Below are 26,916 nucleotides of genomic sequence, written 5' to 3'. Positions count from 1 at the left end.
TTTATTATGCGTGGGATTTTTTATTTGTTGGTTATTCTCCTTTTATAAAATGAAATTTTATCTGGGAGAAAGACCTTTCAAACATAAAACCTCCCAGGTCTTATCTTATAAACTGTTCAAAATATCGTCCACTTTGCTCTAAATAGTAATGAAGTCTGTTTTCAAACTCCCCTCTAACATTACGGAAAAATTTACTAGGAGTTGACTGACATGCTTCTGTAATTCGTATTCTTCAAGATCTTCACTATCAGAAGACTGTGTTTTATAAACAACGGATCCAAGATGCCCCCAAGGAAAGAAATCTAAGGGTGTTGAATCCGATGATCTCGGAGGACATTCAACTGCTTCCCTTCTGCCAATCCATCTATCTGAAAATCTCTCAGTTAACCACTGTCGGACGGGAAGAAATTAATGAGGTAGAGCACCATCCTGTTGGAAATGTAACAGATCCTCTTGCAAAAGTGCATCACCTTCTGCATCCATTTTAGTTTCTAGCTCGTGAATTATAGAAAGATCGAAAGTTTCTTCAACCATTTCAAGGTACAGATTGCCTGTCAAGTTTTTTCCAGAAATAAGAGACCAATAATGGCATTTCCAAGGATGCCAGTTCGACCAATAACTTTTTGTGGGAGTTGTGTATGTTATTCTCGAAAAATATATAGGTTTTCGTCATTCCAAAAGCGAAAATTTTCTCTATTAATATTGCCATTCAGAAAAACTGAAGACTCATCGCTAAAACAGATGTTTATCAGTAAATTAGGAATGGTATTGACTTGAAGAGGCATGATTTCACAAAGCTATATACTTTTATCATAATCATCCTCGTGGAGCTCTTGGAGAATCTGCATTGTTGAAGGACATTCCCGTCTGTTCTGATACTGATTGTAATGAGCTCGTGGGCTCTGCAGCAAATGTTCCCAAAACTTCAATTTGAGCTGCTTCATTCAGTACTCTGGGGTTATTTCTTTTATTTGTCACTGAACTGGTTTCGTAAAACTTATTCATCAAATCAAGCACATACCGGTGACTAACGTTACAATTTGAATGTCTTTCGTTGAAAAGAGATGCCGCCCTTCGCGCGTACTTTTCAACTTCTCCATGAATTTTATTCATTCACAACCATCGTTCAAATTTGCGAACCATTTTTTAGCCTGAAAACAGAATTTTTTACAGCAAAAGTAGCAAAAAGGAGGGCTATCTGTACACTTTCTGCGATGTGAATTGAAAATTCACCATATACCTAAACACAAATTTACTCACATCTTCGTTTCACTATTTGACTTCTTTTTGAAGTAAATTAATTGGAGCTAATGACTAATGTTACCCCTAATAAAGGTTTGGAACAGTACCACCTGATATTCTTACCTACCAGTTCTGGCCAAACCATGCATCTCAGTATAGGCGTACAAATTATTACTTCTGTTAGTTCAGAAGGCTATTTTTCGCAGAAAACTCATCAAAAAATAATAAGTCAGGGTAATATTGGAAATTTATTTTGAACTTACCAGTTACATTCTTCTCTTAGCGGGTTGGCGGCCCTTGCTCATCTTCCACTGCCTGAACCACAGTGCATGCTGTTTTTAGCGAGTGCATTGGCTTGGGATCCGGGGGTTGAGCAAACCGGCCATCAGATGCCTGCTTACACGTAGCTCCGCTGGATACGTGAATCACTTGTGGTTCTGTTATTCCCTAACTGAATGGCATCCCAAAGATGGCTTAACCCTAAGGTGTGTGTATCCGTGCCAAGAGGATGAATGACACTGAACCTATCAGCTGTCTCTACGGAACCTTCGAGATACCGGGCGCCCTCTCGTCGTAGCATCGCCTTGTCACGGTAATGCGGAGCTCTGCCGTTATGACTGGGGAATTTGTTATATCGTATGGTAGGGGATACCTTTAGAATATTTTCCATTACTTGAAATAGTATACAAGGGTAAATTTTGAGAAATAATAATCTGTAAACATCATATTTCTTTTAAAGGAAATACATTGATTGATACAATTTCTAAGGAATAGTTGTCTTTTATTTCTGAATACTTCCTAGGTAGATGAGGTAGAGTATTAGTTTCTTGTGGGTATGCGGCAGTCACATTTACCTGGCGCCTGGCATTAAAAATTACATAACGATTGAGTAAGAACCACTCCCTTCTCCACTGCAGCTTAGTCGCGAGCATACCCAATTGCCACTAACTTGGCAATTGTTTCTGTCACTTCCTTCTGGTAGGCAACTAGAATGGGGGTTGTGACAACGGTTGAATCTGAGGCATCGTCAGGTGTAGCTGTTACATATGGGAAGGTTGTTGCGGGTTTCAAGGTGAGAATTTTGCACCTTAACTATCCGACTACCTCATTTATGATGAAACAGCAGAGCATATACTTTGTGCCTGCCCCGCTGTTCATAGACCACCACAAAGAGGTAAGGAGAAAACTGAGTGAGCTGGCAGGGAAACTGAGGAGATGGACCGGAAAGAATGTTGGATTAAAGAGAGAATGTGTAAGGATGATCTATGAAAGGGTGGCCAAACCTGCGGCACTGTACGGTGTACAAGTCTGGGGGGAAAGGGCGCATGACAGTAGGGTTAAGAGACAGCTGAGTGCGGCACAGAGGCCGTTTCTGTTGGCTTCATGTGGAGCTTACAGAACGACGCCAACAGCAGCACTCAGTGTTATAACCGGAATGGCGCCACTTCACACCATGAATGGAGAGCGAATGGAAGAAGGAAGATAGAGGAAGAGTGAAAGGCGAAGATAAAATTTTTCCCTGGCTGCAAGGGGAGTTGCTGGAGGAGATGGAGGGAGAAGAGGTGATTGAAGTGTATGTGGACGCAGGAGTGATGATAGAGGAAGAAAGGATGGGAATCGGATGGGCGTACAAAAGGACAGGGGATGAATGGATAACCTGGCAAAGCAGCGTGAATGAAGCGGACGCAATGGCAATGAAGCGGGTGATCGGTATGTGGAGTATGGAAGAGAATATGAGAGTAGTGAGTGACTCGGCAATGGCGGTTGAAAGAGTGAATGCAGGAAGAGTGAGGAATAAAAGGATAGCAAGGATACAAAGGATGATTGAGGAAAGGAGAGAGAGGGGAGTACGTACCCAAATCATATGGAGGAGGGGGCACGACTTCGGCAACATGGGAAATTTGAAGGCACATGAAGAGGCCCACATGGGCATGAATAAGGAGCAGGTAACGCTTCAGGTCAGGCGATCTTATAGTAAACTGGAGGAGAGAAAGCGTGTGAAAGAGAACATAAAGAGGGAATGGCAAAGGGAATGGGAGAGGGGTACGACTGGGCGACTGTTCCACAGATTTTGTAGAACAGTCGGGTATGAATCATTGGATCTGTCGCGAAAGGCGATCCAGCTGCTCACAGGGCATGGGAACTTTCCGGGTTACCTGGCGCGATTCAGACTGGGCCCGGAGGTTCCCTGCCCGTGTGGGTATGGGGAGCCGGAAGCGGCAGAGCATGTGATCGATAGATGTTTGATAGGGGATAGGATTGGATGGAGAGAATGGAAGGAGAGAATGGAGAGAGTGAATGGAGAAATGAGTCTAAGGGATGAAAATGGAAAAAAGAATGAATGGATACGATTTGCGAATGAATGGGCAGACAGTGTGGTGAGGGACGAAAGGGAATGATTTGGGGGAGTTACCAACTTATTGCAGAAAAGAGGAAAGGTCACCTCTGGGTAGTGTGACTATCATCCTGGTTATGGTTGGACACAAGTCTGGGAAATGTACAAGAATCCGGCTTATGACACGAGATTATGATGTGAGGGATAAAAAAGGAAAAATGGGTTGGGAGATAAATTATATTAATTTAGACTTGGGTCATATTGGTTGGAAGAATTGTTTAGTTTCATTATGTTGATTTAGTTAAATTCAGTTGAGTTAGTGATAGGTAAATAGTTGTTTTGTATTATAAAAATTATAGATTGTAAAATTTATTACTGAAATAAAGAGATGGGTCTTCTACCCCGCTGATTCGTCCCAGTGCATTGGCGTCGCTCTGCTGCGGTGATGCACTGGGGGGGAGAGTTCGGAGGAGTAGGGGTTCCCTTGATAATGGTGGCGTTAGATAGAGGGAAGATGCCAGTTGAAAGGCTTTCGGGCTAGGCCAACGATGGCAAAGGCATTATTCATGCCCCGCTGGGAACCGAATCAGATTTCTAGAGTTCGGCAGAGCCGTACTCTCACCATCTGACCTGAAAGACCACTCACCATACAAACTAATCGGCTTCGTTAAGAAGCTGGGTTTATTTGGTCGGGTGTGAGTAGGTGTAAACTACAATAATCCCTTGAGGGTTGCGGTGGAGGGTGGAATATACTCACTCACTTTGGACCTAACCTAACCTAACCCTAAATTCTTCTTTTTTTCGAAAGTTTTCTACATTTCCTTGATAGTTATTGTTTTCTATACTTCAATACCAGTTTCTCCAATGAGTGTAGTACAAATTGCACTACCGTTTTGTTCGGATTCACGAAAAAGTGCAAAACAATATCGCCTCCCCCAAAAAACAGCCGAGCTTCCACTTTTACGTTTATTACATATTCCTCGAATGTATCCCCATTGTCGATACTTCTCGCGCGAAGAATTTTAATATGTCGCCTATTTTACAAACTCTTAAAACAAGCGCCGGCTGTTTTTGATGTCGAGAGATGAATTTTATTTCAATATTTGATAGTTTTCGTGCCGTGGCTCTCCCCATCTATCCTCTCAGCTCTATATTCGTGGACCCTTTCTCTCTATATGCAAAGCATTCCAAAGCTATAACTTTACTAAAACATTGAAAACACTTCAAAGTTTCTTTGAGAACTCACGGAATCGGCTGTCTAGAAGAAAGAAAAAGAGAGAAATAGTCTGTCAGCTGCTGAAAATTATTGTGATTATGCTAATTCTTTTTTATCTGGTTCGGTGTATGCTGTGTGTCTGCACTACATTTTAACGGAGATTTATTTTTGTGGACTTTCTGATTCCCCAATTGTTTTTCGGAAACTTCTGGAATATTTTAACCAAATTTGATGAAGAATGTTCATTATATCAGACCTATGATGATAAAATGAATAGCCAGGCTGTAGCTAGTCGGGACATAGATGAATTTAAGAAAGATATCAAAACTTATCCGTGAAGAACTAAAAAACAGGTTAACAGGACAGGACAACTTTCTTAGGCTCGTCCTATCAGGCAAATTGAACTTAGTAATGCACTCGTGGTTTAGTGTAGCGTTACTGATGAGAACTTTGGTGGGTGAAAACAACGCTTTCTTGTGTTGCATAACCACTGCTTTTCATTAGTTCGGACTTCCATTATCTAATATGATATAAATTGATTTGAAATTCTTAAAACAATCTATAAAAAATTAAAAATATCAGCTGAAACATAAAAATTAGTTTAAGCAAAAAAAAACTGAAATTACAATGGAATGAAATAAAATTGATGAGTGAATTTTTTGCCGGTATCTTTTTGGCAACACTGTTTTTGACAGATCACGCGAGAATCGTGTCTTTTGTCATTGTCAAACTTGTTAAGTTTGGTCTAGAATTTAACCATGAATCGACTCACGAATAAAAAACGCTTGCAAATTATTGAATTTTATCATCAAAATTCATGCTCGGTGAAGAAAGTGCATCATGCACAGTTTCGTCGGCCTACTGAGGGAGCTATTCGAAAGCTTGTGACTAAATTTCGAAACCAGTTTACATTAATGGACATCAAACCACCAACACGCATACGTAGAGTGGGGATCGAAGAAAATATTGCGGCTGTATCCGCCAGTGTTTGTGATGACCGTGAAATGTCAATTCGCCGCCGTTATCAGCAATTGGGCCTCTGTTACTCTACTACGTAGGAAATTTTGCGAAAGGATTTGGGTGTAAAAACTCATAAGAAACAACTGGTGCAAGAATTGAAGCCACACGACCTCCCACAATATGTAACATTTGGTGAATGGGTGCTGGCAAAGTTGGAGGAAGATCCACGTTTTTATCGAAAAATTGTGTTCAGCGACGAGGCTCTTTTCTGGTTGAATGGATACGTTAACAAACAAAAATTGCCGCATCTGTAATGAAGAACAGCCACAAGCTTTGCAAGAGCTACCGATGCATCCCAAAAAAGTCACTGTTTGGTGTGGATTATGGGTCGGTGGCATCATCGGCCGTACTTCTTCAAAGACGACAATGGCCGGAACGTTACTGTGAAAGGCGAGCGCTTCCGTGTGTTGATTGACGACTTTTTGTTGCCCAAAATGGAAGAATTGGACATGCCTGACATGTGGTTTCAACAAGACGGTGCCACATGCCACACGGCACGCGAAATAATGGCCCAATTAAGAGCCGCCTCCATTGAACAGTTTATCTCACGTTTGGGGCCCGTCAATTGGCCGCTTAGATCGTGTGAATTATTGAATTATTTCTTGTGGGGTCATATTGTGGCTCATGTCTACAGGGATAAACCAGCAACGACTGACGCTCTGGAAGCCAATATTGAAGCATTTATACGTGAAATACCGGTCGATATGTTAGAGAGAGTGTGCCAAAATTGGATCTTGCGCATGGGCCATCTGAAGCGGAGCACAACAATTGCATGAAATTATCTTCAAACATTGAATTATATTGATCGTTCTATCGATTCTAAGAGAGATTTCACCAATTTCTTAAATTTTTTTCGTTGTTTTAAAAATCAAATCCTAACCCTCTTAAAAAATCACCTACTATTAACAAGAGATAAACATTAAAAATTATTAACAAGAAATGAAATTTCATAAATTAAAATATTGTGAATACTAACAATCGAAACGTCGTGAAGTAACTAGGCTTGAAATTTTTCAATTTTTAATTTTCATTTCTTGTACAAAATTTTTAATTTTCATCTCGAGTTAATAGTTCAATTTTTTTGATTGTTGCTTGTATTTTATTTCATTGGAATTTCAGTTCGGTAGTTTTTGATCCAAACCTATCTGCTCCTAATTTTTCCTTCTCCTGGAGAATAACAGTCCTCTCTACTCGTGAACAGTACTTTATAAGACAGTTCGTAGTTGACAATTGGAGAAATAAAGTAAGAGATCAGTTCCAGAATTCTGTGGCTTCCAGTGTCAACCAACATTCTGTTGTACTCTGCATTGAATTGATTTGTGCAATTGGCAATATGCACAGGTCTATATGCAGTCCATCGCCGCTCTCTTTAGAAAATTGTGGAGTGAAGGTAGATCTAGAAGGATCTCTATGGCCGCTGACGGTGTGGTACTGATGACACTACTGATGGCCAGACAGGCCTGTCTTTTATTACAAAGTTTTACTACAAATCTTTCGATATGTCCATAGGTTAGGTTAGGTTTGGACCCAAACTAACCATAGGGACAGTCTGGTTTTGTGTGAGGTTTTTCCAAGTGAGCATTCCAGGTGAGTTTTTTATCAAGGACAATGCCAAGATATTTCACCTCCGTTCCAAATAGAATGACCTCACCATCGAGAAAAAGTGGCGTTAAATCATTCAATTTTCTCCTCCTGGTGAAGAGGATTATCACAGTTTTGCTGGGGTTGACAGACATCTGCTCCTTCTGGCACCAACTGTGAAAAAAGTCCATCGTGCTTTGGAGGATATTACAAGCTACCCATCCCGACGTAGACCTTGCCAAAATGACGAGGTCATCTGCATAAGCTTGTAGATGTACTTTTCTTCTGTCGAGGACATTAAGCAGACTATCCATCAGGAGCGACCACAGGATGGAAGATGGTACTCCACCTACAGGTCATCTTCTGGTGATCCTAAACCTAATGGCGTTGCCTTGAGTAGTCATAGTTGCAGTTATGTTTACCAGCATGGCATAGATCCAGCCAGTTATGGTCGATTCTATACCTTTCCTAGCCAGAGATAATACTATAGATTCAGTTAGTGCATTGTCAAATGCTCCTTCAATATCAAGAAATGCAGCAACCGCAATCTCCTTGTTGTCAAGGGATTGAAGTGCGAGACTTGCTCGAAATTTTTCAACCGCTTGCACAAATTAAAGATTCATACTCTGACCCATTCAGGATAAAAACTGTTTCAGTGCAAAGTATTTTTAAAAGTCTTTCAATCAGAGCAGTATGATGAGCCACCATTGAAATACTAATAATAATAATGATGTCTTTATTTCCAATGAAAAATAAAATGTTACATGATATTCGTCTTATTACTCAGACTCACATGAAAAAATACCATTCCAACAAGAAATTAAGTAAAGATTAAAATCCTACTGGAGATCCAAGCCATTCGGAAGTAGTTTCAAACCAAATTGTTCAAGTATTTGGGGGATGATTCTTGCACAGAAATGGTTTTGGCATCGACAAATATTGCTGTTTCGGCCTTAGCTGAAGAACCTATAAGGGTAAAATTTTTCATTAAAAATTTTCTGAAACTTATTCATGTACAATAATTTTGATTCCATTGTCATTTAAAAAGATTATTAAATTTGTTACGGTATTGTGTAAGCGATATCATTGCAAAAATCGCGTAGTGGTTGACTTCATAAACAGTTTGGCTGATACTTCACCATTTCTTTGGAATGGAACTAATTTATCATTAATATATTTAATCTAAGTTTACGCTGGCCAGGCCCTATCCTCCTAAGCCCCAAAACATTGAGGAAGGCGCGCCAGCATTATCAACCAACGACCACTCCTCACACCATGGGGTAAGTGATCATTGGGTCCGAGAATCATGTGCCCCCAGCAAGTACAGTGATCCAAGAATGACATCCTTCTACATTTGTCCGGCAAAGATTTCTTTGTATCACTAATATTTATACTTATTATTATTATGTTCAAGAACACCTTTTTTGATTTCTTGAATACGTTTAACTTGTGAAGCTCGAATATGAAGCCATCACCTCTCACGCGTATGTTCAACCCTCAATAAAACTTTCGTCACCTGAGTATTAGGCTGATCAGATATCACAACTTCCACTCTGAAACATTCAGCCGTGATAACACGGAGCCATAATAAATTGTGTTCAGTTATTGAGGTTAGGTGTAATATAATCAAAAGAGATAAGCAAGCAGGAGACATCGAGAGCAACCCTGCGACGTTAAATACTGGCGCGAAGAGAAGGGAAATGAGAGTAATGAGCAACTCTCTATCTAGAGAGCCTCGAATCGGGATCAATGACAAGTGCAGGCGAAGAGCGGTTAATAGGTGTTGGTGATAACGGGCGCACGATAAAGGCACTGGTAAATATACTGGAAGCGGAAAATGTATGATCAATGAGGATGCTGGAACATACCAGGAAATTATATGCCCGAAATTTTCGTCTTACGTTTTATGTTTGTTCGCGCTTCTTCCGATTGCTATCTGCTTTCGCGGATGGAAAGGGAGTTGTGGAAACTCGTCAGGAATGAATGCACTTGGAATTGGAAATCACTCATGTTTGTTATCGTTTCAAGATGGCGAGTCTTCGCTATTGGATTTGTAGATTGTAATTTAGAGTTTGCATATCAGATATGGGTGATATACTCTTGGGAGATTTGTAGAAAAACTGGATTCTTATCGGTTTTTTCAGCAAAACAACAAAGTTAGCAAAAATTGTATAGATTACGAATTGTGAACCGACGGAACTTCACAATCAAATGATTAGCTGGAGTGTTTAGGTGAAATTTCATAGTTGGTACATAGTTACATACAAAAGAATGCTTGAGGAGGAACAACAGCGATAAATGAAGAGAATTTGCTCACAATTTATATTTTATCGGACTCAAGGTCAATTCGAGGGAAAAATGCTACCGAAAATTACCTTTAACATTTTGTTTTTCAGATTTCTCTGAAACAGTTGAACTTTAATGCAGCCTCTCAGAAACTCATTATCCTATTTCAAAATGAAATGTTTCATCTTAGTTACTTTTAATGCTTTTTAAAGCTGAGATATCATAACTTTGACTCACATATTAGTTGCTTTATCTCTCAGCATACTTCTGGCTTGCAACATTCTATTCAGAGTCTTCTGTCTGATTCGAAACCCAAACACAAGCAACTTTCATCATAGCTTTCTGCTATAAATATTTTCACCGAAAGGATTTGACTACCTTGACGGAGGTTTATTTCCTTGAGAGAGATGTACACTAATGACGAAGGAGAATAAACTTCATAAACAAATGATATTAACAGCCAAAAAGCAATGTAGACACCGTTAGACACCGACAGGTATCGTGTAATATTTTCATGGCTTAGGATGCCCACCACTCTCCTCTATAAGTTTTCATAGTGTCGAGAGGTTTTGAGATCAATCAGTTTCTCGTACGTTGTGATTTTGGGCTTCGATTTGTAATGAGTGCAATCTACTTCACTTCAACGATTTTCTAGCTACATCATCCTCGACCGTTCATAGAAATAGCTGGCTATCTAGTATGACCACTGTAGAGTCGAGAACTGGGTCGTTTTGACTTCTGACTCTTTGCAGTAGAGTTTTCACGATTATCAATCACCATCCTATCAAAACTGTGGATGGACGAGAAAAATGGAAATGATGGTTTGGAGCTTGTGTTTAGCAAGAACTGAGAATACCGTTACCTTACTCGTTTCTGGATGTTGAGCAAGAAAGCGGTACAATGACTAGCTCTTGATTTGTTGAGGCAAGGGGGCAGATCGGTTCTTGATTCATCATATAAATTCAATTGAGGGTGCTGAAAAGGGTAACCACGGATATTTACGGAAGTTTCTAGGAATATTGTACCCCTCTTCAAAACTTGTCACTATAGACCAACTTTTTTACACTGGGATGGAAGACACTGAAGGCATACCAATGAAGCAAGGAATACGGTTTTCTTGGGAGTTTTGTTAAGGTTTTGCATCCCCGTTTTCGGAATGAATTAATTAACAGAATACTAAGTCAATATTGAAAATAAATGAACGCTGTTCATGATGAAAAAATCAGATTATCAATGTTCTGAAATGTTCTGCTCTTTCCAATGATGGTCTTAATAGGAAATATAACTAAGCACAAGGTATTATCCAAGAGTTTGATGCACTAAACCTCACAAGTTCTAATCAAAATCGTATTTCCAGAAACTATCAAGTTAACTCAAAGCTGTTATTTAACACTCCCCCAAATAGGCTTCTCTGATACTTGAAATCCGGAACTTCGGCAGTCTCTAGCAGCAGCCACCTCAGACCTATTTATACAATGCAGCTAGGTCACGAACAATATAGAATGAAAAGTGGAGAAATGAAATGTTGCAAAAGAATTGTAGCATTACATTGAAAGGAAATTTTATATCCCAAACTCTCTGGAAATATTTCTTACTATTTGAATCGCCCTCGTAAGCACAAGTTTTTGTATTCTTCAGTAGTACATGTGTCGTTCCAATATCAGTGATATGCGCGAGTTGTCAATACACACTGATAAAGAAGAAATATGAAACAGAAATTACTGGCCGTTTCGTAATAACTCTCCACTTGCATCTCTGCTAACAGATAAGATTAAGAGGCAATCAGTGGTTTGTCACTATACGTTACACCACTCGTGACGTCACCAGTGATGGATTACTCTTCTTACAGCCCTCTTGTCTAGGGCCAACTTGTTGGTTGTTTAGTTGTTAGGGTTGTTGACGTTGTTCTGGAAGGATTTGCTCTTTCGTTTCCCAGTTTTGTTGACTTTATTCTAGGCCGGCGGTTTCATCAGTCATTTGCGTTGCGTTTGCAGAAGGGACAGTATGATGACACTATGTATTTGTGAAATGATGGCTGATTTGCGAATACACTACTATTGGAGCTACTGTTATAGCGAAACATGTCATTATATAGTTTCTGAAATTGAAATCGTAAAGTTAAGTTAGGTCAGAAGTGCGCAACCCCCAAGGGTTTATTATGAAACCACTATTGAAGTAATTGAGTAACATTTAAAATGTTTCACAGTAAAATCAAACTAACCAAAAAAGTTGCTCAATCCTTAAAAAGATGAAATGGAATCAAAGGATGCAATCTTGCCAGGATCACCCTAGGCGATCCAGGGAAGCTGCCGCCTAAAAAAATATCTGGCGGTAACCAGGAAAAATTTATGCTCAACAGTAGGATTTCTGACTGGCCACTGTCAACTAAGGAAACACTTCCATAATATGGGGCTAGCAGACACACCTCTATGCAGGATGTGTGAACAGAAAGATGAGACTGTTAGGCATGTCATATGCGAGTGCCCGGAGTTATCGTCAATAAGAGAGTGTGTGTTAGTCGATATAAATTAGATGTCTCCAAGTGACCTGTCCACCTTCCTGGAAAGGACAGGATGGACGATGACCTAGGAGGACAACTCCTCGGGAGGATGTACAATGGGTTATATGTAGCCTAAGTGCTGTGGGCTTACACTCACCCTCCCTACTCTACAGATACAAATACAGAACATTCATTTAGGTTGGCATTTATAATAGTAACAAACACTATCAATTTTATGGAATTGTCCTCGACCGTGTTTGAAATTTCACTTCAAAAAATGTCATATCCAAATTTTAAACTATGTTGGACGTGGTATGAATAATTCTGGAAAAAAGGTAATTGTAGCAGGAAATATTTAAACCACCGTTAGGAATTTTTACCCTCAACCCACTTCAGAAACACCCCATCCTACCTCAATCCACTCCAGAGAAAATTGTTTGGAATGTTCGCCTACACCCCACTCCAAAAACACTTCATCCCACATCACTCTACTTCTGAAAAGAAAAGGGATTGAAAAAGAAATGACTCAAATTATTGTTGACATTTTTTTGCCTTCGCTTCACCCCAACCCACATCTCACTCCACTCCCGAGAAAAGTAATTGTAGCAGAAAGTACTCGAATTATTGTCATTATTTGTCGACGTCAGCCTACTCTGAGTGTGAAAACACCCAACCTCACCTCAGTCCACTCCTGAAAAAAAGATAAATGTAGTAGGAAGCATTCAAATCATTGCTGGGATTTTTGTTTCCTCACCCCACACCAGAAACATCCCATTCTACCCCACTCCAGCCCTGAAAAACCAAGGTAAATGTAGTAGAAAGTTCTCAAATTATTGTTGAAATTTTGTACCTTCGCTTCACGTCAAATGCATTCCACACTATCTCACTCCATTCCCGGAAAAACTAATTGTAGCAAAAGGCACTATTATCATCCACTCCTCAATCTACTACTGAAAAAAAAAGATAATAGTAGTAGAAAGTACTCAAACAATTATTAGGATTGTTTGCCCTGACCCCACTCCAATAACAATCCATCCGACTTCACCCCACTCCTCAAAAAAAAGGTAATTGTAGAAGAATGTACTCAAATTATTGTTAGGATTTTTGCCTTCGCTTCACCCCAAAAGCTCCCAAACCATCTCACTCCACTCCCAAAACAGTAATTGTAGCAGTAGAGAATTTATTTGGATCAGTCGTAACTACATTTACTTTATCATTCATATCTACATGAACCACTAAATTATTTTCTTACATGTCTACGTTTGTTTTGTCCATTATTATTTGTAGTGAATTTTTCTTCATCAGGCCAAAATTCTGAAGTCATGTACAAACATGCTGGTCCCTTTAACCACCTACTCTCAGTAGAAAAATCCATCTTCGACTACTGCTTTGTTGCTTCATCTGCCATGTTTTCTTTTGTTCCAACAGAAGGTACATTGAATACGAGCCAGAACGTTCTGAAGCCAAACGATAATAATGATCCGACTCAGGACTGGAACTGGAATCATTATAATCATGACTTACTGTGTATTCATAATAATGGTCGGTGGTTTGCCTTCGCTACCATAATTGAAAATTATTGCAGTAGGTGGAGACCTTCGCTGAGAAAGCAATTTTTTCAAACCAAAATGTTTTTGCATTTGGGATTTACTCATCATGGATTTTACTCATTTACAATGTACTTTCATATTTCTAAAATCATCAGGAACTCCTATAATGACGTTAATCTGATAGTAAATCTAAAATCATTGATGAAGCTATGCCAGTAATGAAGGGTACAGCGAAATATTCGACCGTTAACTTCATTTTACTAATCGTCCAAAATAAGCAATTGTAGCAAAAGTTTGCCAACATAGAAACACACTGTTTCATTTTTGACCCCATTCATTCTTGTCGAACGCATACAAAACGTCAACAAAAACCTATCTACGCCAAAGAAAACAAAAACAGTTACTGAAATATCATTGCAAAGGCCAAGAGAAACAGGAAACTTTTTTATGAGAGATGCCGCCTATCTAGTGATTCAGTTGCCAAATCAAAATTGTCTTTCACCGGTCTGAAAATAAATCGTTGAACTATTTGGTGATGCCTGTCAAGGGAAACGAACCACTAATTACTTGAGTATATTTAGTAATATTAACATTCTCGATAAAGTTTCCTGTGACTCAGTGATGCTGAGAATTTATTCTTGATAACAGTTATGAGTGTCATTTGTCCGAATATCCTAAATGGAAATATAGCATTCGAAAAAAATTAAAATTGGGACTACCAAGTCTCTTAATGTCGTTACAAAGTGAATTGATATGGTGAAGGAGCTGTGCAAGACATCAAAGTCGGACCAAATTTGTATTGGAAGAGATCATCTTTTGTATTTTTTGATAGAAGAGTCATTGATTATGAGAAATTCGACGAGATTCGGAATTAACTTTCCAAACAGATTGGGTATCAATTGCAGATTTTTTAGATATTGTTCACTTTTCAAACTAATGAGAGTACGGAATCTGAAAAGTCTTGAATGAAATAAAGCCTATTTCCTCTAACTTTTATAATTTTTTTGGATTCTCTCCAAAATTTAAATTATTTTATCTACTTGAACACTTGAAGCCATGGGTTTTCCAGGGAAACAACATTCAACTTGATGAAAAACTACCTCAGTGGAAGAAAGCAAGTGGTTTATATATATGGCACGATAAGCTCAGAAAAAATTACGGCGTACCACGAGGTACTGTATTGGGTCCTATTCTATTCAATCTATACATCAACGAACTATTCAAAACAACAACACAAGGCTCCAGTATCAGCTTTGCTGATGATACTGCAGTCTTCTATAAAGACTTATCTTGGCAATCTCTGAAAACCGAAGCTGAAAAAGACTTTACAAATGAGATAAACTTCTTTCAAACTCGACTACTCATCATCAATTCTCAAATAATCTTTTTTCTTCCCTTCACATGCTACAGCGATAATCTCCCAACATATAGGCAACTTGTAATCAACAACGGCCTCACAAAGATCTCTTCAGCTTGGGAATTATGATAGACTGTCATCTCAGATGAAACTGCCATGCAGACTATGTAGCAGAAACATTAAAGAGCATGGCCAACAGGTTTTGAGTCTATAGAGAAATATTTGACATAACATACATGTCAATTTTGTATGACACACTGATTCAGACACATATAACATACGGTATGAAGCTTTGGGGTGCTATTGCAGACACCTACTTGAAACCATTAGAGATTTCACAAAAATGGATCTTAAAGATCATACTCCGCGAAAACTATAGATACCCAGCGGAAACATTATTCACAGAAGCAAAACCTCTGGATGCCCGTCAACTTTACTACCAATCACTAGTTCTCCACCACCATAAAAACAAGCACAAATACGAGCCTATACAGCACAAACAAGAAACACGCTTCAAAGCCAAAACAACAACAATTCCAAGAATTGTTACACGAAAATGTCAAAGTTTGTTTACTTACCTCTGTCCAATCTTAATGCTGATATACCAGATGATCTTCGCACTTGTCTACTTGTTTATATGCAAACTTGTATCTGTATTGTACATGAACATACTTATATTTGTATACTTTCTAGTTTGTAAATAGATGTTATGTTTTTTCTGTTATCTATATCTATCCATCTTCTTGTAATATTTATGTATATATTGTGTATTCTATAATTCTATGAACTAATCTAAAGAAATGAACTTTAAACGTTCAAGCCAGTCTCAGATATACCTACACAGTAGGCTTCAACTTACCGTGTAGGTATATCTGAGACTGGCTTGAACGTTTAAGATTCAATTCTTAAGCTTTGTTTACTGCCAGTCTTCAAGCATAGCTCACTGACTAATGATAAAGTTTTTCTTCCTTATTCAGAGGAATCAGGAAAATTTAAGATATGCAGTTGGTTAGTACCTCGTCCACGAGATGGAGTGACATTTTGTTATTTTGCTCCAACTTAGGAAGGGGAATGAAATACTCTGAAAGAATTCCGATTTCCAATCTTCTCCGGCCATGAAAGTGAGAATCTCTGGAAGGGACATTAACTGGCAAGCGCGGGTCAAGTACCTAGGTCTTCTTATAGATCGTAGGCTCACCTGGAACCCGCACCTGTTAAGCGTGAAGGCAAAGATCCAGGGTCGGGCGGCAAGGCTCTGTACCCTTTGATCAATAGAACATCCAAGTTAAGCCTAAAGAATAAAATCACGATCTATAACACGATGTTCAAATCTGTCATCATGTACGCTTCGGGCGTTTGTGGACAAGCGGCTCCGACTAACATCTCCATCTTGGAGACCTTACAAAATAAAATTCCACGGATGATTGTGAATGCTCCGCTGCCTTCCATTCAGCAGTCAATTCAGTCGAGGAATCGGCGAGTTTTAGATTACGCTGAAACTCACGACAATCCGTTAGTCAGGGAAGCTATAGATTACGCTGTAGACGACCCCTCTCGATATAGAAGGCCCCGACACTCTGTCAAATGAGGCCTCTATGTCCTCCGTTAACAGATGAATAATATCTTCATCCATCTCACCCCAGCCAGATAGGGGTACACCGCGAAGGGCGGTATGGATGTCTGAGGACTTTCATGCCACCATCAAAAATCAGTTATGACCCATTTGTCCCTCTGACAAAAACCAGTCCAAAGGGTAAGGGAGCAAGGCTCCAGCCTGATTAAAACGACGATGACCATCGACGACGATCTCCAATTATGGAATATCATTGACTTTAGGTGGATGATGGCCACTATCTTCCTCTGATGAGTGGCTAATGAGCCCGAAACCGGTCTGCAAGTGTGCCCGTTCCAAAATTGGAAGTCGACTCTTTCAGTTGTATTACCAACTGAATATGCAGGAAATTTTCTGTGAAGATTCCTGCACTGACGCCTGTCAGATATAATCCAACGCCCTTCGTGGTATTAGCCAGGGGAGTAGTTGTTTTCTGATAGGCATCAGTTCGTTCAACCTACTGTGTAGGCTTGAATGTTTGAATTTCATTTATTTAGATTTTTTTACTGTCAGTCTTCAAGCATAGATCACTGAGTAATAAGAAAGTTCTATAAACTACTCAAGAACTTGAAATATTTTCATCCATGCACAAGGAAAACCTTCTTTTGGGCGCTTCGTATTTATTTACCACCATTTACTGTTAGCAATAGTTTTGTATTCAAACTCTACTTATATATTTGGTGAATAAATTGTGTTATTAATTCAATTATTTTCAAACTGAACGTTAAAAAAGATATTCTAAACTTTCCCTGGCTCTTCCACAAAGACAACTGTTCAATCTCGCTATATTTTCCTTTTTGTCGACATTGCAGAAACTTGTTATTTCTCTAAATAAAGTGATGAAATGTAACAACTCTCTCGATTCTTCTGGAAATCTGTTTAAAATAATGTTTTTCCGTTAACCAGCTGTCACACCCCTACGAACGAAAACCCTCCGAAGTCGAAACATATGCGAGCTAAGGACTAACGAGGTCTTACCATTTAACGTGTGATTCCTAACACGGGTTGGACGATAGTAAGTTAAAACCTCGATTATTCAGCCTGGTGCTTGAACATTGACCAAGAAGGTTCATTCCTACAATCCGGGAAAAAATAAAATCTTCACACAGAGCACCCGAATCAGATAGCTTTTCTGTTCATATTCTATTTACCCAATCTTGAACATGAGCAGCACTAGCATCATCAGATATTTCTAGACTTCTAGTGTTTTCTGAATCTGAATAACATATTTCTGCTTTATTCATCTCTAATTTTGAACGTCTCACCTCTAGTTCCACTTTTTCCAGTTCCAAAATATCTTTCAGTTCTCCTAGTTTTGTAAGATTTTTTGGACTTCGATGTCTTCAAAGATTTTCCGTTTTCTATTTCTGTTTCTCTTTCCATAGTAGGTTTGAAGATTTTCAAAAAAACTTCATTGTTTTTACGTTTCGCATGCATTATCCATATTTCTCCAGATTTTTTTCAGCCAATCACCTTGTCGAACAGAAACAGACATTTCTTCAAGGACTATTCAGTTTTGCTTTAAGGATAAAATTATAAATCCAAACAGAGGGCGAATTGTGAGTTCATGTAATATTTTCATTATACAGATCCAAACATTTTAGATAAAATTATATTTTTGTAGTGACTGACACCTACTCAAGTTATAGGTTACAATCATTTTGACATTCAACTGATTTTTAACAAGGAATCAAATCAATTATTCAATTATTTAACTCGTCTTCCACATCTAACTCGATCTAACTAGCATGTTTATGCCCTGATTCACCCTTCGAGAAAATAAATAATTGAAAGTGCAATAGAATAAACATAATTTAAAGAACATGTAGACCACGAACGTAAGGCAATAAATAAAATTTCTCTCCTCGCTATAAAATGCAGCCGCTGTTTTAAAAGTCGACGTTCTCTGTTTAAGCGATTCAATCCAATTAAACGACCGGAAAAACTTTGGAATCGTTAATTTTTTTCTTCTTCTTTGTATAAGCTTGCTAACAATAAATTTTTGAGTCAAAACCATATAGTGAGAATAATTTATGATCTTTTTGTTTGTCCGAGATTCAGACATCGTGTTCCTGGATAAAAAAAGTTAAGATTCGGTCGTGCTTCTTGAAGTTGGAACAAAAACTTTGTTTCTTTGAATTAAGTTTCATTGGAGCTCACTTGTTTCTTGATATACACAGCGAGTGAATAGGAATTTCGTTGGCTGTTTTAAATTTGTTTTGGAGTATTTCCTTCGTAATTCAACGTGCCTAGAATCTATGAAAGGAACTAATTTTAGCGAAATCACTATAATTTTTAAAAGCTTTTATTTAACTTGACTTGAATGTATGTTAACAAATCTTACATGTTTAATTTGACCCACTTCTCGGTATCCGATTGACCTGAATTTTTTTATGCTGGTCCAGAACCGATGATAATGCATGTTAATCATAAGAGTGATCTGATGCTGCTGCCAGGATCGGCTCCGTACGAGATATCTCCTCAGCGGTAAATATCAGGGACACGAAATTTTGTGTACGCATTCGTTTATGATAGGCAGTTGGTAGGCCCACCATGAAATGGATGCCACATCCAGGATTGGCTTCAATGAAAAAAATATATTTCTAGAAAAAAAAACAACAAGCTTTTACATTTAAATACCTACTTCCCGACTCCAAAAAGAAGACAATAAATGGTGTAGTAGGTTGTGGTGAAGTTGAATGGGACCAAGAGTACTAACAAAACAGCCCAGAAAATTAACCAAACGTGATAGATAACGAAATTGGTGGAAACTGACCCATCACAAACGTTGCTTGAGATGGCGGAAAAACTAGGCATCAGCTCCAATTCGGATTTTAATGGGTTAAAACATATTGGAGAAGTCGAAAAGCTCGGAAAAGTTGGTACCCCACGATTTGCACGATCGACTGCAAATTTTTTCTAGTCGCAAATTAACTCTGTTTGTTCTAAATAATATAATCTTTTGATATTCATGTACTTTCCATCTATAAATATCACTATATGTGCAGTATTTCATATTTCCAACTCATCTAATGTCAGTATTTCGAATTGGTATCATTTAAAAATGTCGTCGTTCTAGATAATAATCTGGTATCAATAGTTTTAACGTATTTTAGCTTATATGTTACCCCTATGAAACTTTTAAGAAACACTTAGTTCTAGGAGTAATGGTATTGCGGCAGAGTCGGACTTTTCTATAAAAATTAAGACAGGATTTTTCACGTATTGTTTGGATAAATATTATCTGTCAGGATATTTTGACTGAGAAGCTTCTTCCATTGATTATAAAGGCTAAATTTCGAAGGAGTGTTAAGCTAGTGATTGGAGTGTATATAAACATGGTGCTCCACTAAAATCGACGGGTTATAATCATCAATAACCTTTTCCTGTGTTTAGCAAAAACAAAATTGAAGCACTAGATTACGTGCGTCTTCATCTAAAACAAACCACTTTTATTAATTTTTTTCCAATGACCAATTACACGACGTTATTAGGTATATATTTATTGGGACGCTAGTCAAATAAAACTGACAAATTATACTTCATTACCAAACTCTAAAATCAATGTCAGCTGGTTCTTCTTGAATGCTGCATTTCATTCTTGGCGATAGCAAAAAAACATAAGAGTGAAAGTCATTTGATTTTATATTTCTAAAACATAATTATATAATAAATATAATAAATCTAGAACAATATTTTATTGTTTTAGAATTTTAGTAAATATACCATACTGTGAAATAGTTGGGAAATTATTATTGAAATGACAATATGGTAGGTAATGAAATCAAAATTGATTTGAGAGCATTCCAATAAAAAAATTTCATTAAAGCTACAGAAAGCAGTTATAAAATAATCTTGAAATAGTTTTATAAAGAGCATAAAAACCTCATAGAAAGAAATGTGCTCTAAAACTGATACAAAACAATTTACTTTTATTGGAAAATATGTTTTATAAGTTAATTGAAAAAACGTTTCTGTGATAATTTCGTGACTATTTCATAACGGATTTTTAATTTTATTTTATAAACGTTTCTATGACAAATTTATAAAACGCTTCTGTTGCTTACAACTGTATTATGTTCACAGCGCTCGTCTAATACAATCAATTAGCATTTTGGAAGTTATTATAAAATACCAACAAAATAAAACTGTTGCAGCACTATGAAATTATAAAACAATTTTGCAGGTTGGGCTGCCATTGATATGTAGTTGACAGAACGTTAGGTGGAAACATTCGGTTCTAAGCATGACCCACTAAACATAATACCGGAGAGGTTCTTCAAGAAATAAATAGATCATAACTCGCTGTGGAAGCAGTCATATCATACAGAGTTTTAGAAGGAGTACAGTCAAGGTGATGAGCGTAAGCAAAAATGAGAAAGAAATAATTGGTTACATTTTGACGACAATAGTCACATGGCAATACTTATCTTCTCAGCCGAATGGGGTGCTATTCGCCACCGTTTTCCGTGTAAATATAAATGAAATTCCACCGACGCCTCCTCTCAGAAATACGTTTGATAAGCTCATCCCATGCCGGCAGAGCGTTCCTTTTGTTGAATGTCAATCGCTGATGTTTCCTCTCGAAAGGCACAGCGCGCCATGAAACATGCATGATTCAAATGTTAAAAATGTATATTCCGAATACAAAAGCATCTGCCATTTATAATCCCGGTTTTTAAATCGCACCAACGTCATCGAACAAAGTGAACAACAATGAAATGTCTTGCGGAATATCTCAGTCACTCGCTTCTTCGTGTTTGTCACATAACATGCAAAGACGAGCTTTTATCATCTTTATAAAGACGATTTTTCTTCGAGTTTTTGTTACGAGACCCTGTTTCCATTTTCAAGCGAGTTCCGGTGCTGAAACACGACATGCAGTGGCGTGCGAAGGTACTACAAAATATGGGAATGCAGCAATATTTTACGCGCTCCTAAAAATGGGTGAAACCTTGAACATTGAATGTTTATTTCAAAAACTGTGTGCAATCTTCAGAGCAAGTTAAACGTATCATTGGCTAGAAGACCACTGTATTCATTTTTATTTATTTATTTATTTGAAAATAGGAAATTCTAATAATAATACAGGTCCAAAAATGTAAAAATGGTATATAAAAAATATTAAAATAGTTTAAAAATTCTTCTAACAATAAAATGCGTTCAAATAATATATTAGAAATGTGTTCCTGAGAAAAGAAATTAGGAGTATTCAGAATAGTTAGTTTCATATTACAATTACACTAATGCATAAAAAAAAATATTCGATTGGGTAGGTAATGAAATATTTAACATATCACAATGTAACACGATGTAAGACAATGTATACAGAACACAAAAAAGCTCGAACCAATTCGATGATGTGAAACATACAAATTAAAAAATTCAGAAAATTCATACAGTACGTGATGTAATATATATCTTCAACTGAGCCTTGAATAAATATAAAGTAACATAATCTTTAGTGGCATGGTAATTGGTAGAAATCATTCAAACTTCTGAAAAACAACGATTTCATAGATTGCTTTGTTCTTGTCCTGGAAATGAGGAATTGATTGGTGGTTCTTGTGTTGAAGTCATGAATTTGATTATTGTACGTAATGAAGGAATCAAAATATCCTGGTATTTTATAAATAAATATCATACTTGAGTAATACAGTCTATCTGCACATCATACCACTTGACGGCACTCAGCGTGCATTGAGTGGAAGTGTATTCAAGATGATTCTTGAACCTCGATTTTGCAGTATCTGTAACTTCTGTATATTGTTTTTATCTAAAAGATAAAGTAGAGTGGAAAAATAATCAAAACGGGGCTGTATAATGGTTCTGTTTATTGTTAGTTTTGAAAACATGGAAACCTCCGATGAAATCCAGCATCATGTCCATAGTATGCAAGTAACGTGTCACCTGCAAATGAATTCAAAAAATCTCAACCTTGTATATAATATAATATCATTCACGTAAATTATAAACAGCAGTGGTACCAGGACACTCCCTTGAGGTATTGTTTGAAATTTCATTTGAGAAACATTTCCCCACTCTAGTTATTTGTGACCTACCATTGAGATAATTTTTGAACCAACTTAAGGCTGCTCCATCTATTCCATAATATCTCAGTTTACGAAGTGATATTTGTCTATCGATAGTTTCAAATGCCCTCTTGAAATCAAGGAACACTGCTACTATAAATTTATCGCTATCAATTTCATTCTTCCATTTTGAAACTGTTAATTGAAGGGCAGTTTCACACGAGTGGTCTTCTCTGAATCCGGATTGATTTCCTATAAACAGGTTATTTTCAATAAAGTACCTAGTAATTTGTTCATGTACAACAATTTTCGAAACTTTCTCAATAACCGACGAAGTATTTATTCCTCTGAAGTCTGACATTTCAACTGCATTATTTATTTTTGGGATGGGAATAACTGTACTTTTTTTCAACATATTTGGAAAGTTACCGGACGAAATTGATGTTTGTATTGAGTTTAGGAGATGAAATCCAAGTGTGAAGAAATGTTGATTTCAAAAATGTAGCTGACCTTATTTCTTCAGCATTGCCTTTATTTTTGAGAGACAAAATAATTGACTTCAGCTAACTTATATCAATCTTCTCGAATTCAACAAATCTCGTTTTTATACTATTTAGATTTTGAGGAGACCATTGTGTTACACTCACAATAAAATTGGAGATTTCTTCAATGCATTCAACAAAAAATGAATTGAACTTGTTAGCAGCTTGTAGCTCCGTTCTCGCTTTGACGACAGCGCCATTAGTACTAGATTTAAAATTCAATGGTTGTTTGTCACCTTTCATCAATATTTTCATTGTTTTCCACATTTCCCTCAAGTTATCACTATTCTCATCAATTTTGTTTTCATAGTATTGAGGCTTTTTGATTTTTAACATATCAACAACTTGATTAAGTCTCAGTTCATATCGATTCTCGGACTCCTCCTTCCCAGTCCAAAATGCTTTAGTAAAAGCAGAATATGTGTATTCACATGAAAAAACCCACTCAGGAAGTTTATCCTACATAAACGCAGTTCTCCAAATGGAGTAGTTCTTATTAAGCGAACTTCGGGGTGTACTAAGTTGAACCTCGATACGATTAGCAGCCACAGAATAGGATAGAATATATTTATTTGACTACATTACAATACATGTTTGTTTGTAGCATGTCATATTAAAAAAAAGACAATACCGTGGAATAATAATTGTTAAAATATAAAAATATAACCTATAGTGTAATATAATGTAATTTTTGAAAATAATGTAATTTTTTGAAAATAATATTGAAACAAGAAACGATAGTTAAAAAAACCATAGAAAGTAACATAAAATTGGAAAATTGAGCGAGACAAATTTTATTTCTACAAAGTCTGAGATGTTCAATGTATTCCTCTGTCTAATAAAAACAATGCGTCAAAAGTTAGTTTTTTACCCTTATTTTGAATAAATGTATACTTAATGATTTCAATTTCGATGGTGATATATTGTAGAGATAATTATTTAGTGAATTTTTCTTATATTTGCTTAGCGGAACCAAGCAATTGGACATACTTAGCATAGCTATGTATGTCCAAATGCTTGGTTCCGCTGTATACTTAATGATACCAATTTCGATGGTGATATATTGTAGAGATAATAATTTAGTGAATTTTTCTTAGATTTGCTTAGCGGAACCAAGCAATTGGACATATATAGCATTGCTATATATGTTTGATCAACAAACCCTCATACCACAGACGGTCAAAAGCCTTAGAAATATCAAGCGCAACAGCTCTTGATATTTCCAACATGGAGAGAAAAATCAGTAAATACAATCATCATGGGACATGAATAAACATCGAATGTCCACTTCAAAAACTGTGTGCAATCTTTAGAGCAAGTTTGACGTATAATTGGCTACAAGACTACTATATTGAGTCCAATATGCTTTCTGCTTGAGCGAAAGTAGAATATGTGTATACAAGAACCACGATGTACTTTCAATGGTTCTCTTGGGAAATTCAACAACATTAAAAATCAAACACCCATGCGACGAAAAGAAGAGTCATCGAAGAAATAAGCTACATGTAGGTGGATTGAATGCTAAGAGGAAAATTAGTATATACATCATTATGGGACATAATTGGTATAGGTACAGCTTTTGAGAAACAGCCTTTGCAATTCCAGCGACAGAATTGTGCCAAGACATGTTGGTGTCCCTTTTAATCCCAACAAACTTATCAGAGCAAGAAGCGGAATTGTCTTTCCTGACATTATTATATTTGGTTCGGAGACCTATTGGCAGGACAGATATAAAAGGTGTTAGGTCTCCACAGAGTACACGATTTCAGAACCCAATCAACAATTACTTGGGGATAAGTTTGTTAATGATCATTCTCTTCATTAGAAAGAGTTTCATCAAATAATTTCTAAACTGTATCTCCTCATGAATCACGAATATTATACTCATTTCGGATCTCACCTAGGGCAGTTACATTGCTATCTATTTCTAATTCACCTCAGTCCAGCAAATATAGCAATATAATAAATGAACATGCAGCAGTAGGAAGATGGATACAGGAAGGAGATCCTAACTCAAGTTGAGTTATTTTGCCTCTGCAAATCGACCGTGTATCATTCATTAAGAGTGATCAAAATAGAGGGACAAGGAGCTCTACAACTCTGTTTAGATGGGATGAACATATGAATAGAGGACGGTGAGTGTCCAACAACTTCCGGAATCGATGATGTTCTTTTGTCGAACCCGCAGTTCGTTAATAGCGGAAAAGATGAATAGTACAGCTCCGTCAGAAGTGAGAACGTCAACAAATTCAAATATGAGTGGATAAAATCAAGTAGCCACTGACGATGTTCAAAAGCAAGTCAAGCAACCTACTTTTTTTCTACACACATTCGATATGAATGATAGGTTGAAAAACCACGATACTTTTCGTTCACGGAAACAAGGAGTTCAAAGATATATTTTGGCTCTAGGTAAATCTCAGTTTTTGCAATGTACCTTGTGATGTGAAAATTGTTTTTTTTCAAGTAAAGTGAGGAGGATTCACAATGCGCAAGTCATGCAATATTCTGAAGCAACTCTTTAAAATGATCCATGAACTGTGATTTCAAATGAGACATCTGTAGCTACAGCCTTGCAGAAATCAGTCAAGCTGTTTGGAATAAATGATATCCAGAAAATGGTAGAACTGTTGGATACTTCTGAAAACATTATTTTATATCTAGAGATGAATCTCATTACTCTTGTGTTAAAATTTGAAAATGTTATTCAGCAGTTTCAAGAGCCTGGTGTACCGCTAAATCCAAAGATTACAGTGGCTCATTTCCTACATAAACTACGTCACATTCGTTCATTAATGCTTTCTATTTCCAAAAGCGGTATCAGACGTATCTCCATGCTCTCAACACTCTCAAAAATTATAGAAATACTGGTGAGAAAAAGGGTATTAGCTTTCCTTTTTGAATACAATATATCAAGCAACTGTCAATTTAGTTTTCATTTCTTGAACATGTCTACACACATTTCAACAATGGTGAGGTCGTAGCTGCAGTATTCTGCGATTTCTCCAAAGCTTCTGATTGTGTGAATCATGAACTTCTTTTGCAAAAGTTGAACTACTATGGCTTTAGAGGAATGTGTAATGACTGGTTCAGGTCTTACTTAAGTGATAGAAAAAAGTTGGTAAGATCGAACGAAACACTATCACACACGAAGGATATCTTATGAGGCGTTCCATAAGGATCAGTACTGGGCCCGATTCTTTTCCTTATATATGTTGTTATGATATTTATTGTTTATAAGAATCTTGACCAATGAGACGGGTTAATAAGTTTGTTCGTTTAAAATATAGATACGTTACCTTAGTTAGAAATTTCTTATCTTTTGTTCTCAGTAAAATGGTTACGCACACAATGTAACAACTAAATCATTCCTTAGTTGGTTTCCATTGAAATTCAAATGTCACAATCCAGTATTGAAAAGATCAGTCACCAGATATATATTTTCCTGAAACACAAAAACAAATTAATAAAACCATTTAGATCAATATTAGAAAACAAAACAACATTACAATTTATTCAAGTTATGCAAATCAATATTTTGAAAGAGTTTCAATTTGTGAAAGGAAAAACACTCAGTATATGAAAAAACCATGTAGCTAAAATATTGTCTAGCCTACTAGGTGAGAGAATTGGAGAGGAGCTC

The sequence above is a fragment of the Leptinotarsa decemlineata genome, unplaced genomic scaffold (assembly GCF_025532065.1).
Source record: "Leptinotarsa decemlineata unplaced genomic scaffold, Ldec_3_MD MMD2_tig00026361_RagTag_RagTag, whole genome shotgun sequence".
Lineage (NCBI taxonomy): Eukaryota > Metazoa > Arthropoda > Insecta > Coleoptera > Chrysomelidae > Leptinotarsa > Leptinotarsa decemlineata.
This window is presented reverse-complemented; position numbering follows the sequence as displayed.